Raw genomic sequence first — 16198 nt, 5'->3', positions numbered from 1 at the left:
GGATGGCAGGTATAAATTACACACTAATTTATACCTTAGTATGAAAACAAAGAATGTAAAAGAACTCGTTAATAATGCTTATACTGATTACATGTTAAAATGATATTTTAGCTATATTTGGATAAATAAGATATATTATTAAAATTAATTTTACTTATTTATTTTTTTTAATATGGCTATTAGAATATTTAAAATTGTATTTTTGGCTCATATCCTATTTCTTTTGGACAGTACTTCTCTAGAAGTTCAAATATTTTATCCTCATGATGAAAAATTAGGTTAAAAGCTTTGTCTAGATTTGATAGTCCCTAAGCACATAGATTTTGTCTTTTTTATCCCTGTAATCTCTGATGCTCCCAGGCATGAGGGCTATATCCTCACTTCTACTTCCAGACAAATTTTTGTCTTTTTTGATTCACATCCACCTTTGTTAAAACTGGCAGTGGCCGTAAGCAAATTATAAGTTGTTGGACTTTCCCCTTAGTGGGAAGTATGTTTACAATCATATTTACAACGAATCATATATAGTCAATAGCAGTATTCTCAATGTGTGTTGCTCCTATTGGCATCATCAGAATCATCTGAGAGCATTTTCGAAATGTAAATTTTCAAGACTTAACACAGACCTACCAAATTCAGAATAACACTGTAATCTCTGTCCCTAACATAATGCCTAAGAGATGCTTAGTGAACAGATTCTGGTTGGTTAAGTTTTTGAATTATCAAAACTTTATATATAATCAGTAGCAGTGTTCTCAATGTGTGTTGCTCCTATTGGCATTATCAGAATCTTCCGAGAACATACTAGAAATGTAAGTTTTCAAGCCTCAACACAGACCTACTGAATGAGAAACTGAGATTGCAGAGCAGCAATATCTGTTTTAACAAGCTCTCAAATGATTCTTTCTCAAGTCTGAGAACCAGTGGACTAGAAAAAGTAAGCAAATTGAAAATATTGGGATAATTTGCTGGATATCCCTAACAATAAATTAAAAATACTCATTTCAGTGAGAGATACTCAGAGATAAATCAGCATTATAGGTGACATCTGAGCAACAGAAAGGAGTAGTGGGGTTTCAGTGCAACATACTTAAGAATTTAAAGCCTAGATTTCTGCCTATTGAGTTCTTAAAAATAAATTTAGCTTTCACAAAGTAAAGTAGACTTGTGTAAAAGTTTAAAACAGAAATAAAATTAAAATGTTAATAAGATTTTTACATTTATTATAATGTATAAAATGTATAAAGTTGTAAAGTCTATTGTCAGCATCCTGTTAAGGAACACTATTCTATAATCTACACATTCCTCACTTTTTAATCAGCACTTATGGATCTATCCAGGTACATCAAGGCTGCAGTTCACCCAATGACTATCTTCATCATGGTTTTATCAAATCCTTACTATTCCACAGAAAGACTCAACCTTTAGAAATATATTTCACTGGTGTATTGATGGATATACTCAAAGACAACTTCATATTTATCTATGACCTTCACTTCTTAAATGCACTTTTGCTTTCTGCCATTGTGGATATATTTTTCTTTTTCCCATGATCATTATATACCATTGTATTTACTTGATGAAACAGTCTATTTTAATGTTATCACTATCTCTAAAGAAAAAAAATCCTTTTTTGCACCTCTTTATCCTTGGTCTTGCATAAAATACAAAATAAAACTATTTAGAACTATAGTTAACTTGTAGCTTTACCCAAAAAATGACTTCTTATATTAAAATTTGTGTTTTCATCATCATTAGTTATTATCTCCAGCCCATCTTGCTTAAAATTCAGAATAATACTGTTTATTGCCTAGAAGAAATGAAAATACATTTATTTTTTTTTTATTATGAATATTAAGCTGTGTTAGATTACTGAAAATAGTACTTAAAACCAAGGACTGTAAACATACTTAGGGGAAAGTCCAACAATTTATGATTAGCTTATAGCCACTGCTGGTTTTAATAAGAGTGAATATGAATCAAGACAGAAATAAATTTGTCTGAAAATAGAAGTCTCATGCCTTGCAACTTTAGGCAGTCAATAAATATGTCTTGAAAGGATAAATTCCAAAATTAAAATTTACAAAATAAAGATGAATTCACAATAAACTTCTCATTAGGTCTGTCTTGAGGCAAATATTACTCTCTTACAGCATGTAAGAGGGAGGATTTTATTTTATATAACTTAATTTTATTTTTCACAATGTTGTTTGTATACATAGTATGAGAAATAAATTATTTACATCGCATTCTTAATGAAGGACAGGAATCCCATGCAAGCTACCATTCACTCTTTCTCACCCACATTTCCCATTGGTCAGCATAGTGAAACCTTTTACCAGTCTATTTGTGTATTATTCCATCTCTCTATGGAAAATAATATTATTATATTATTATTTTCCTCATTTATCAGTTTAGGGGTTACTTATTTCCACTAGAAAAGATAAGAATTTCGTTTTCTTTAAGGACCCCCTTCTCTTCTCACATAGCATTTATATAAACACTTTCTACTTTTCTATCATCCTAATATAGTTATATAAAACATTTGGCTAATAATATAATCAATGAGTATGTTATTAATATTATTTAAATTATTTTCATAACAAAGCCTATAATAATCCACAATCATTTTCCTACATAATTTTTGTTTTTTTAGATTAATAATTGCCTTATTTTGTCTTTGTTTTTAATCATTAATTCAATGTGCAACCCTCCCCCAGTTGTATAAATGTCCATCCAATATTTCTATAGATTAAGTATTCTTTTTTTATCTTTTTGAAGAAATATCTCCTACCCACTTTTATTTGACCCAATTTAAATAAGCACCCACTTAGTGCTCGATATACCCCTGTGTGGCACAGCTGATAGCTATGGTGCAAGACAAAGTTCCCTATTCTTTTCCCTCTGCTTTTCTCAAGTAAAAGGAGTCTGTCTCCATAGCCACCACCACTAGGAATGTATTGAGTTTCACCTGAAGCCAACAAGTTTCAGAGTCTCACCCAAAACCTGTGATACCTACCTGGGTATCCCTGCTGGTTATTCAGGGTCAATAACACAAAAAGCTGTTTTTTTGAAAAGTTAAACAAAATTGAGGAACCTAACAATAAAAAAGAACCTGCCTAACTAACAACAAAAAAGAGAAGACCCAAATAAATAAAATCAGATATGAAAAAGGAGTCTACAACTGATACTGCAGAAACTCAGAAGATCATTAGCGAATACTGTGAGCAATTATATATGCCAATGAATTAGAAAATCTAGAAGAAATGAACAAATTCCTGGATGCATACAACCTACCAACATGGAACCATGAAGAAATCCAAAGTCTGACCAGACCAATAACAAGTAACAAGATTGAAGTTGTAAGAAAATGTCTTCCAGTCGAGAAAAGCTGTGTATTACATGGCTTCACTGCTAAGTTCTACCAAATATTTAAGGAAGAATTAATCCCAATCCTATGCAAACTATCTCAAAAAATAGAGGACGATGGCATACTTTCAAGTTCATTCTTCTATGAGGCCTGTATCACCCTGGTACCAAAACCATACAAAAACATATCAAAAAAGGGAAACTACAGGCCAGTATCACTGATGAATATGGATGCAAAAATTCTCAACAAAATGCTAGCAAACAAATTAAACAACATGTTAAAAGTTTGATTCATCATGATGAAGTGAGATTTATTTCAGGGATGCGAGAATGGTTAAACATATACAAACCAGTCAATGTGATAAATCATATCAATGGAATGAAGGACAAAAACCATATGATCATTTCAGTTGATTCAACATCCCCACATGATAAAAAAAAAAAAAAACCCTGAGACAACTAAGTATAGAAGGAACATACCTCAACATAATAAAAGCCATATATTACAGATCCACAGCTAGGGTATTAAATGGGAAAAAAACTGAAAGCCTTTTCTCTAAGATCTAGAACACAATGAGGATGCCCACTGGTCACCACTGTTATTCAACATATTACTGAAATTTCTAGCTACAGCAATCATGAAGGAGAAAGAAATAAAGGGAATCAAAATTGGAAAGGAAGAAGTTAAATTATTTCTATTTCTGTTTACAGATAAAATAATTTTTTTTTTCTTGACAGAGTCCCACTCTGTCACCCAGGCTGGAGTGCAGTGGCATGATCTCAGCTCACTGTAACCTCCACCTCCTGGGTTCAAGCCATCCTCCCACCTCAGACTCCCATGTAGCTGGGACTACCGGCACATGCCACCACACCCAGCTAATTTTTGTATTTTTTGGTAGAGATGGGGTTTTGTCGTGTTGCCCAGGCTCGTCTCAAACTTCTGGGCTCAAGTGATCCACCTTCCTTGGCCTCCCAAAGTGCTGGGATTCCAGGCATGAGCCACCATGTCTGGCCAATCAGTAGTACTTCTATATGTCAACAGTGAACAATCGGGAAAAAAAAAAAATCAAGAAAATAATCCCATTAACAATAGCTACAAATAACATAAAATATCTAGGACTTAACCAAAGAAGTGAAATTTTCCTGCAATGAAAACTATACAACATTGATGCAAGAAACTGATGAGGACACACACAAAAAATGAAAAGATAACCCATATTCATGGTTTCAAAAAATAATATTGTTAAAATGTCAATACCTCCCAAAGGAATCTAAAGATTGAATGCAATCTTTATCAAAATAGTAATGACATTCTTCACAGAAATAGAAAAAAAATCCTAAAATTTACATGAAACCACAAAAAGACCCAGAATAGCCAAAACTGTTCTAAGGAAAAAGAACAAACCTGGAGGGATCACATTACCTGACTTCAAATTATACTATAGAATTATAGGAACCAAAACAACATGGTACTGACAGAAAATCAAACACACACACCAGTGGAACAGAATAAAGAACCCAGAAATAAATCCTTACATCTATGTATGAACTCATTTTTGACAAAAGTTCTATGAACATAGATTGGAAAAGGACAGCCTCTTTAATAAACCGTACTGGGAAAACTGGATATTCATATGTGAAAGAATGAAACTTGACATCTATCTCTTATCATATACAAAAATCAAATCAAAATGGATTAAAGACTTAAATCTAAGACCTCAAACTATAAAACTACTAAAAGAAAACTTTGAGAAAACTTTCTAGGACATTGGACTGGGCAATGATTTCTTGAATAATACTCAACAGACACAGGCAACCAAAGCAAAAATAAACAAATGAGATCACATCAAGTTAAAAAGCTTCTTCACAATTAAGGAAACAATCAGCAAAGTGAAGAAATAACCACAGAATGGGAGAAAATATTTTCAAACTATCCATCCGACAAGGGATTAATAACCAGAATATATATGTAGCTCAAACAACTCTATAGAAAAAATCTAATAATGTGATTTAAAAATGGACAAAATATTTAAATAAACATTTCTCAATGGATGACATGCAGATGTCAAGCAGGTATATGAAAAGTTGCTCAAAGTCATTGATAATCAGAGAAATGCAAGCCAAAATTACAATGAGATACCATCTCACCCCAGTTAAAATGGCTTATATCCAAAAGACAGGCAATAAGAAATGCCAGCAAGAATATGGAGAAAAAGGAACCCTCATATACTGTTGGTGGGAATAAAAGTTAGTGCAACCACTATGGAGAACATTTTGGGGGTTCCTCAAAAAACTAAAAGTAGAGATACCCTACGATCCAGCAATCGCACTGCTGGATATATACCCAAAAGAAAGGAAGTCAGTATATCAAAGAGATATCTACACTACTGTGTTTGTTGCACCACTGTACACAATAGCCAAATTTGGAAGCAACCTAAGCGTCCATCAAAAGATGAATGGATAAAGAAAATATGGTAGTTATACACAATGGAGTACTACTCGGCCATAAAAAGAATGAGATCCTGTCATTTACAACCAAATAGATGGAACTGGAGGTCATTATGTTAAGAGAAATAAGCCAAGCACAGAAAGATAAACATCACATGTTCTCACTAATTTGTGGGAGCTAAAAATTAAAACGGTTGGAACTCTTAGTGACAGAGTGTAGAAGGATGGTTCAGCCTCTGGAAGGGTAATCAGTGGGTGAAGTCTGGGAGGGGGTAGTGGAAATGGTTAATGGGTACAAACAATAGTCAGAAAGAATAAATAAGACCTACTATTTGATAGCACAATGGGAGGATTCGAGTAAAAATAATTATTTTAAAGTAACTAAAAGAGTATAATTGAATTGTTTTAAACACAAAGAATAAATGCTTGCGGTGATGGATACTCCATTTACCCTGATGTGATTATTATGCAATGCATGCATATATCAAAACATTTCATGTAATCAATAAATATATACATGTATTATGTACCAACAAGTTTTTAAATTAGAAACTGGAGCACTGAGCTAGTCCTTTCATTGTCTTGTCCTTTCTCTCCAGGTTTTTTTTTTTTTTTTATTCTTGGATCTTATGTTCTATGTTTCAAGATTTATAATGAAATTTTGTGTTTCAATTTTCTTCTTTTCACTATTGCATTTTTTTTCGCAATTCAATTTTTTTTTCACTTCTTGTTCTTTATCTTATATAGCTTAATTTTATATATCTTATTCTTCATTTATGGCTAGAATAAGTTACTTTGTCTTTCCAAATAATAATTATAGTTCTTTAAGAAGTTTTATTCTCTCTGTGAGTATTCTTTGTTTCTTAAACTGTCTTTTCTCTGTTTGCTATCTTGGTTTCTACCTCTCACGAGAAAAGCTTTTCTCTCAAATTGCAATCATTGGAAGGACAGCCCTTATGAGATATTTAAGAGTATTCCAGTATAAAACCGATTTAAAAATTTAGGTCCTTTGTGTGTGGTTTAGCACTATAAGCTTCACTTTAGAATGACCTGACTTCCATTTAATTTGGGGAACCATGTTTTGAAGTTAGATACTTTATTTTACTCTGGTCAGATTCCCCAAAAAACACTTTTCCAATATTGTTTCTGAAAGCCTATAATTCTAAATGCCAGGGCTTGGGAAGCTGATAGACTAAGTCTAAGAGGTCTCACATAAACTTTCACCATGTTTTTGACATGGTATGTTTACTACTAACTATATGTGATGTCCTTCCAAGCAGAATCTTTATATTTATTCTCTCCAAAGGAAAACTTTTTAACCTGTAAGTGGTTATAGTATAGATATATGGAGTTCTCCCACAAGTTTTGTGGTTTATTTGATTTAGTCAAATCTGCTTGCCAAAAGCCACATCCATAGCTTTTGCTAGACATAATGTATTAGACTTTTCCAGAGAAACAGAATCAACATAGTAGGGCAGGGAGAAAAATTATTTTAAGAAACTGGTTCACATGATTGTGGAGGCTGGGTAAGCCCAAAGTCTGCAGAGTAGTACAGCAAGCTGGAGACCCAAGAAAGAGGTGCAATTCCAGTCCACAGGCAGTCAGCCAGCAGAATTCTTTCTTGCTCAGAGGAGGTCAATCTTTGTTCTATGATGCCCTCAAATGATTTGATGAGACCCACTCATGTTATGGGGTGTGATTTGCTTTACTGGAAGTCCACAGGTTTAAATGTTACTCTCATTAAAAAAAAAAAAAAAAAAAAAAAAAAAAAAAAAAAAAAAAAAAAAACACCCTCACAGAAACATTCAGAATGATATTTCACTAAATATTTTCATCCCATGGTTCACCCAAATTGACACATAAAATTAATCTTTATATATACCTACTTCTTTTGACCTATTTACAGGCACTTTGACCACATCAGCCTACTCTGGGGCCATAACCTTAACCATTTTAGCCTTTTTGCCTAGCTTAAAAATTAACTAGATATGATCTTAATATTTTTAGCAATCTTAGCAAATCTGCTACAACCACAGCCTTGATTTGGTATTTACCCTAAGGCCTTAATGGTAGCATCCTGGACTTGGTCTATTTTTCTAGGACTCTGTTCTAATGGGTGTAGTGCAGTCCCCCCTTGATTTTGTAAGAAATAGCTCATATGTTCTAATCATGCAAGCTGGAAATCTGGGACTGTCTATATTTCTTCTTTTTTTTTTTGGCGGAGTCTTCCTCTGTTTCTAGGCTGGAGTGCAGTAGTGCAATCTCTGCTCACTGCAACCTCCGCCTCCCAGGCTGAAGCGTTTCTCCTGCCTCAGGAGGTAGTGGTGGTGTACCACTCCCAGTAGTACCTGGGACTACAGGTGTACACCACCATGCCCAGCTAATGTTTGTATTTTTTAGTAGAGACAGGGTTTCACCATGTTAGCCAGGATGGTCCGATCTCTTGACCTCTTGATCCGCCTTCCTTGGCCTTCTAAAGTGCTGGGATTACAGGCGTCAGCCACCACGCCCAGCCATTCCTTCTTAATTCTGTTTGCAAAGTGACCTTTCTTTTTCTGATTTTGTCTCTTTTTTGTCATACCATAATTAACAATAACGAGCTCATACTTTCAACATTTTGACTTGAAATATCTTCACATTGCTCTAAATTTCATTAGGTATAATTTCCATATTTCTATCACAAAAGCTATGAAATGTACACCATTACATACAGTTTACCATCTTTCCAGCACCTATAATAATTTCCTTAAAAATTTTCCAGGCTCCTGTAACTATTTTCTCACTGACCACCCATCCCCAGATACTTTTGTGGTATCATATCAGTGCTAATTTTGTGGTACTAGCTATTTCTGTGCATTTTATAACGTTTCATATTTTTGCTGCAACAAATTACTGCTCACTTAATGTCTTAAAACAACACAAATTTATTGTCTTATAACTCTAAAGGTCAGAAGTTTAAAATGGGTTTCACTGGGCTAAAATCAAGGTGTTACTAGGGCTCAATTGCTTCTGGAAGCACCTGAGGGTAATCTGTTTCCTTCTCCCAGAGACTGCCCACCCTCCTTGGCTCATGACTGCCTTTCTACATATTAAAATCCAGCAACAGCAGGCTGACTCTTTCTCAAGCTGCCATCTCACTGGTTCTTGATAATCAAATCTTTTTTTTTTTTTTTTTTAAGTGCCCTTGTGATTATATTGGGCCCAACTAGAAAATCCAGATTCATCTCCCTATTTTAAGGTTAAATGATTAGTAATGTTAATTCCATCTACAAGCCTTAATTCCCATTTGCTATATAATGTAACATTCACAGGTTCCAGGGATTTGGAAATGAACCTCTTTGGTGGGCCATATGCTGCCTACCACACGGTGTCATAAGCAATTGCAAAATCTCACTGGTTTAAAACAACACACATTTATTTCTAGCTCCCACATATGCTAACTGGCTGGGGTTCAGCTAATGTAAGCTGGGTTGGTTGATCTTAGGTCTAAGCTTCAGGTCAGGTTGAGACATGCTTTACAAGCCTCTCATCTTCCTTGGGCTATAAGCTGTCTGAGGCACGTTCTTATGGCAGAAGGTAGAAGCGCAAGAGAGCAAGCCCAATCTTACAAACATTTTTCAAACCATTACTTGCATCACATCCACTAACATCCTACTAACCAAAGAAAGTTGTGGACGGGAACAGTGGCTCACGCCTGTAATCCCAAATTTTAGGAGGTCAACATGGGAAGACTCCTCGAGCCCAGGAGTTCTAGGCTCCCCTGGGCAACATAGTAAGAGCTCATCTCTACAAATACAAAAAAATTATCCAGGCATGGTGGTTCATGCCTATAGTTGTGGCTACTTGGGAGGCTGAGGAGGGAGGATCACTTGAGTCTGGAAGATCTAGGCTGCAGTGAGCTGTGATGGTGACACTGCACTGCAGCCTGAGTGATAAGGCAAGACTCCAGTTTCCTAACAGAAAAGAAGGAAGGAAGGAAGGAAGGAAGGAAGGAAGGAAGGAAGGAAGGAAGGAAGGAAGGAAGGAAGGAAGGAAGGAAGGGAAGGAGGGAGGAAAGGAGGGGGGGGGAGGGAGGGAGGGAGGGAGGGAGGGGGGAAGGGAGGGAGGCATTGTGTAGCCAAGCCCAGCATCATTGGGATAGAAAAATATACTCTCCCATGTAAATGTGGAGAACAGGCATTGAATATTTGCTAAAACAAACAAACAAAACACTAACTTACCTTACTAAGCAAGGAATTACAGAAAATGGAAACAACCACCTTAAAACTTCCCATTCACTTCACTTACATATATGAATGCTATTCAAATCCATAGTGTCAATTACATGTTTTAGCACAAATTTTATCATTCATCTATTTTTACTCTCAGGTTAATTTCTTTGAGCAAATAATAAAGCTAAAAGCACTTTTGAAAAATGAGTTATTAAGCTCCCTACCAATTACTACACACATAAAACCATTTTAACTCTGAAAAAATATAAAATCCATGAGTATGTTCATAATAAAAATATAAGTAAGTGGTCAGACTCCTATGACACTGCCTCATTTTTAGAAAGATTATAGAGTTGAGTTTACTTGTGAGGATGACATCTTCTCAAATAAATACTGATACAGAAGTATGATGCTTTTGTTCCTATAATACTTCAAAGTCAAGAGAAGATTATCCATGCTACATGCTCATTTCTGTAATTCATTTCACTGAAGACCATCATTTCATAGTACAATGATCTACTTTAAACCATCTCTTAAGTCTTTAATCATTCTAACAGTTTCATTTCTGCATACAAAACACAAAGTGACTGTTAGAGAAAATAAGACTATCTAAAAGAAATAAACTTCTAAGCCAAAGGTTATAATTAGAACTTTTCCCCAAAAGATTGTGCCCTAACTATACTTCTGAGTTGTGTTTTACATATTGAAAGTTACTAGTTTATGGTGTTCAGTAGGTCAGTATTTATGTGAACTGTGTACCAATCTTAACTACACAAGGTTACGGAAAAATCCACAATCAATAATGATTTCTGTCATCTTCACAGTATCTAAACAAGAATTTATAGCAGACTTTGAAAAAAATCACTTTGATGAGAAGTTTTATTGGGCGTATTCAATCTACAATCTAGATAATAACTTGAAATTTTAAAATTTGATTGGTTTTTATTTTACTGTTATTAAGAAAGCATAAATTTCTTTGCAAAATTATTTCTTCATTTTGAAACAATCTCAAACTTATAGAAGAGTTGCAAGTACAGTACAAGGAACTTTTTCTTTTTCTGAAAGACTTCAGTGTAAGAATGTTGTCCCCGGTGCAGACAGTTTTATTACCTGGATTGAGCTTCGGTTCCCCCTATCAAGCTCCCCCTCCACAAGTAAACCTACCTTGCGCAGTCCATCTAATTACTGTAAGAAGGAATTACCCAGGAAAAGAAGCAGAAGGAACAAACGTAATTATACTTCTGTATTTCTTCCACAGTCAGGTTGATTAAGGAGTACATGCTGTGTGATCAGGTATAGCATGATACTAAGGAATTTTAGAAAGCATTACTCCAGAAAATGGCAATTCAAAATGCCTTGTGAGGATATATATTTCACATATATAAGAAATGCTTTGCCTTATGTATTTCATTATCCAATGCTGAGATTTCCTATGTAAAAATGTTATATCTAACAAAAACCAAAATTAATCACATAACAGCAGACTCAATCATATCTACCATTAGACTGCTATATATTTTTATTTTACTAAAATATTCAATAAGGTAAATATTTTAGATATTTGGCAATAATATAAACTGATAAAGTCTATACAATAATTGAAGGCTTTTTCTTTTTTTTTTTTCTTTTTGAGACGGAGTTTTGCTCTTCGTTGCCCAGGCTGGACTGCAATGGTGTGATCTCGGCTCACTGCAACCTTCGCCTCCCGGGTTCAAGCGATTCTCCTGCCTCAGCCTCCCGAGTAGCTGGGGTTACAGGCACATGCCACCACACCTGGCTAATTTTTTTGTGTTTTTAGTAAAGATGGGTTTTCACCATTTTGGTCATGCTGTTTTCGAACTCCTGATCTCAGGTGATCTGTCCGCCTTGGCCTCCCAAAGTGCTGGGATTACAGGCATGAGCCACCATGCCCGGCCTTGAAGACATTTTGAATGTATATTTCACCTATCCTATGTCCAAATATTTGAAGATAATTTTTATATATTTCATTACAATTATCAATTATACTTAGTAATTTTCATTTTCACTACTATTATTCTTTTTGTTTATTTATTTTTAGTTTTTCATCTTACAGGCTACTTTATTTTAAATAATAAAATGTAAAAGGTGGTAGGTCTCTAGCCAAAAATAAACACATGGGAAAAAAAGAGTGCCTATTCTAAAATAAAAATATTTCTGTCTTTATTTCTGGAAAAAATGGTCTGTTTCTATAATATCAGAGGCACAGTTTAAGCATGCTATTAGTACTAAGTGAATTTTCTACGAGGAAACCACAAAGTACCTTTGAAAATCAATACACGCTGAAAAAAATATTTTAAAACTTATCCATTGGAGAAATCATTTCAAAGTCAAAGAACAGTGGAAGTTAATGGGTACTGTAAAGTTTTTCTTTCTCTCTGCTCGGTACACCACTCTGTTCTCTCATGCTGAAGACAAAGGAGTTAGGTACATGGACCATGCAAAGGAGCAAAAACAGCTCAGTAATCCTGAGACAGTGAGCATGGCCATGGAAACTGCCACAGTAGTGGAAAAATATCTGGCTTCCCTTTAATCCGTTCCAGACTTTTTGCAAAGATTTTTCCATTGCAATGTAAGTGTTTATACTTTAGACACAATTTTCTACCGTTTTTCTACTTATTCTCCTTTAATAATATAATTGTATGTCAGAATTTTGATAAACATAAAGAGCACATGTACTTTGAAAATAATTTTTTCTCCATTGATTTTTATACAAAGGCAATTACGTAATACATTCAACTTTGCCTAGGCAAACTGTGGGTGTCAACATTTTTCTTGTTATGCTATGGAAAAGACATAGGAGAGGACAGATCATGTTAGTCCAGAATCATATAGCTACTGAGAATCTGAATTATAAAGATTCAGATTTACTACTGTCTTATAATTATTCATTCAACAGGACAACATTTATTGAAAAACTACCTTCTTCTGTAGAACTGCAAAATGTTGGCCCCAAGGAACACAGTGACAAATGAGATTGCATCTGGATCTTAGAAATATTCAGAGTCTAATGGATGCTTCCATAGAGCAGCCTTCAAAATGTTTAGAAAATTGAAAGTGAAAGTCATTCCATCATGTTCTGTTAATATCCATGAGAAGAGAACACTTGCTTTAGAAAGAAGTAAATTGTAGGAATCAATGTACCTGTAAAACATTTATTAAATATTAATAGTTGTCTATAATGCATGGAAAACAGTAAGTAGGGATCCACATTTCTTGTATTTAATCATCTAAGGACCTAAAATCTTCTGAAAGGGCAGTTATAAATTGTATTAGTGTGGAGTCCTCTGCTTTAATCTAAGTCATTACCATCCAGTTGTCAAAGAATTAGAGCATTAATCCGATATGCTGTGACTGAAATCTTGACTCATTCTAAGCCTCTTCTCTTTCCTTAGTTAAGGAGGTTTTGAACTATCTGTTTTAAAAGGATAATTGCCTTTACTCTTCAAATTTACTTTTTTTGTAGACATACTGCATAATTGTGTAAGAATGGAATACTTTATTATATGTTTTATTCATTCAAGTATAACAACTAAATATATACTTTCTTTTTTTTTTTTTTTTTTTTTTTTTTGAGACGGAGTCTCTCTCTGTCGCCCAGGCTGGAGTGCAGTGGCCGGATCTCAGCTCACTGCAAGCTCCGCCTCCCGGGTTCACGCCGTTCTCCTGCCTCAGCCTCCCGAGCAGCTGGGACTACAGGCGCCCGCCACCTCGCCCGGCTAGTTTTTTTGTATTTTTTAGTAGAGACGGGGTTTCACCGTGTTAGCCAGGATGGTCTCGATCTCCTGACCTCTTGATCCGCCCGTCTCGGCCTCCCAAAGTGCTGGGATTACAGGCTTGAGCCACCACGCCCGGCCTAAATATATACTTTCAACAAGTCATAAAATTGTTCACATTCCATTTTGCTGATGGATAGCCTCTTTTTCACTTTTGCTATTGTACATCTCAGTAGAGTTACATGTTTATGGTGTCATTCTAAAAATCAATAAATTCTGGATTGATTTTCTACAACTACAACTTCTTGTACCCTATTATATGATCTAGTAAAATAAGGAAATTATCTAGTAAAATAAGGAAAATCAGTTATCTAATGCGATAGAACTCACCACTCAACGTTTTGGTGCCTTAGTCAATGATAATTTACTATTTCAACCAAATCTGTGGGTTGCTTGAGTAACTCCTCTTTTGGTTTTGCCTGGGCTCACCATGGGACTGCACTCAGCTGAAAGGGGCCTGGGCTGGATGACCCACGTGCCTAGAAATTAGTACAACTTCTCAGCTGGGGAATTTTTATTTTCCTGTCAACCTCACATAGGCTTGATTGAACTTCATTCCAAGGTTCGAAGATGTAGAGAGGAGAAGCTTCAAGGCTTCTTGTGCAAAACTCCAGAACTCACACAACATCACTTCTGTCACACTGTATTCACTAAAGGAAGAAATCAAGATCATCCCAGGTACAAGAAGGTGAAGAAAGAGAATTCACTCCATTATGACTGTATCAGCAAGGCCACATCGCAGAGCCATGAACCCAGGAAGGTCTTATTCATTGTTGAACATTATTAAAAATGTTTACTACAATATATAACTCTATCTTACCAGGTATGAAAATATCTTTTCTGAGCATAAAGGCCATGAATTCATATGATTTGAATACATATTTGGGTCAAGTTAAACAATTGATTTAATGCACACATTTCAAACTAAAATGTTTCTCAAGGACAGAGATTGCATGTATTAGTTAAAACATTGGTATCCAGTTATTTATCTTTTGGAAAAAGTCACTATAAAGTTAAGTCAGGGAACCCAATGAAGGAAAGCTGTATGAGGTCAGGAAGCCGGCTGTTTTGTTGTCATTCATTTCTGTTATCTTTTGAAAATCACTGTATCCTCAGCACCAAGACACCAGACACACAGGATGAATTGAATTGACATAATAAATATAGGAGGCTTTTTGGTTGTTTTGTTGTGACACATATAGTATATATTGATTTGATATAATAAACATAATAGACTTTATTGTAAGATTTTCAGTTGTTTTGCTTTGGTTTGTTTTTATGTTTGTTGTTAGCTTATAATATCATTTGAAGTTTGAGCATACTTGTTTTAAAAATGAGGACACTGAACCCCAGAGAACTTATATTAATCATCCAGGTTTAAATATTTCAAGAACTACAACAACTTGATCTAAGCTCTCGGTATGTTATGTTACAGGGAAGTTATGTGTCCTGAATTTCCTTTCAAAATCTACTCCTGACTTCGCACCTCTTCATGTAATAATAAGAAATAAGAAATATGTTTTATAAGTAATATATGCAAAGATTTTAACAAATAAGTATCATTTCATTATTATTGTTTTTAATATTTTACTATTTTTAAACCATTATTTTAATTGACAGAATTTTTCTGGAAATAATACAGTTAATTGAATAAGTATGCATCACAATTCTGTTTTACTACATTTTCCTTCTCTAAATCCAGTCAGATCTATGGAGAATTTCTTATATTTATTCAATATCCAACTGCAAAATACAAGTGCATGCATATATGTGCTCAACACAAAAAGATAAACATAAAGACTTGCATTGGATTTATTGGGTTTGCCACTAATTTAAGAAATTAGTTAAAGCTAATCTAATTAGCTAAAACCGAGAAATTAACAAACCTAAGAAATTAGTTAAAATATTATAATTGTTTTGATTTAATTTTAAAATATAATGGTTATTTTAATTTTAACACAATATCAGGTTAATGTCTATAAAAATCATGGTTTTAAAGATCATTGCACAGTCAAAGTTAAAGCTATTTTCAAGTACTAAACCAATAGCTGATTTTTTAAAATACATCTTAAACAGTATTATATTTTAACATTGCAAATTACTTTTAATATCATAGTAAAGAAGATTTCAAAGTTATTGTAATCTAAGAATCACTTTTAATACTGTATTTTGTTATTTTTCTTTAAAATAAATTGAATAAGATAATTTTTCATATTTTAGGGAAATTATGGAGCACGTTTAAATATACCAATCTTTTCATGAAGAGATGTGTGCCAAAAAATTCACCATTTCCTTGGCAGCTTTAAAAAGTTCTGAATATTTAAGTGTTCTTCATTTTACAGGCTGAAATCTGTTTCCTGGTAACTTCTACTCAGT

General features: G+C 34.3%; 1 long non-coding RNA gene across 2 annotated transcripts in view; it reads right to left on the bottom strand.

The window, feature by feature from the left end:
• Nucleotides 1-16198, bottom strand: part of LOC106998830 (uncharacterized) — a 44238-nt gene that overhangs the window by 6301 nt on the left and 21739 nt on the right. The window contains exon 4 of one of the 2 annotated variants that reach the window (XR_013418177.1): nucleotides 10892-13190. The exons of the other annotated variant lie outside the window; for it this stretch is intronic. This is a non-coding gene — a long non-coding RNA (uncharacterized LOC106998830). Of the gene's footprint in view, nucleotides 1-10891; nucleotides 13191-16198 lie in introns of those variants that run through there. 2 annotated transcript variants of the gene reach the window in all.

The sequence above is a fragment of the Macaca mulatta genome, chromosome 6, assembly GCF_049350105.2.
Source record: "Macaca mulatta isolate MMU2019108-1 chromosome 6, T2T-MMU8v2.0, whole genome shotgun sequence".
NCBI lineage: Eukaryota > Metazoa > Chordata > Mammalia > Primates > Cercopithecidae > Macaca > Macaca mulatta.
Note: the sequence above shows the minus strand (reverse complement) of the source record. Positions and strands in the feature narration are given on the sequence as shown.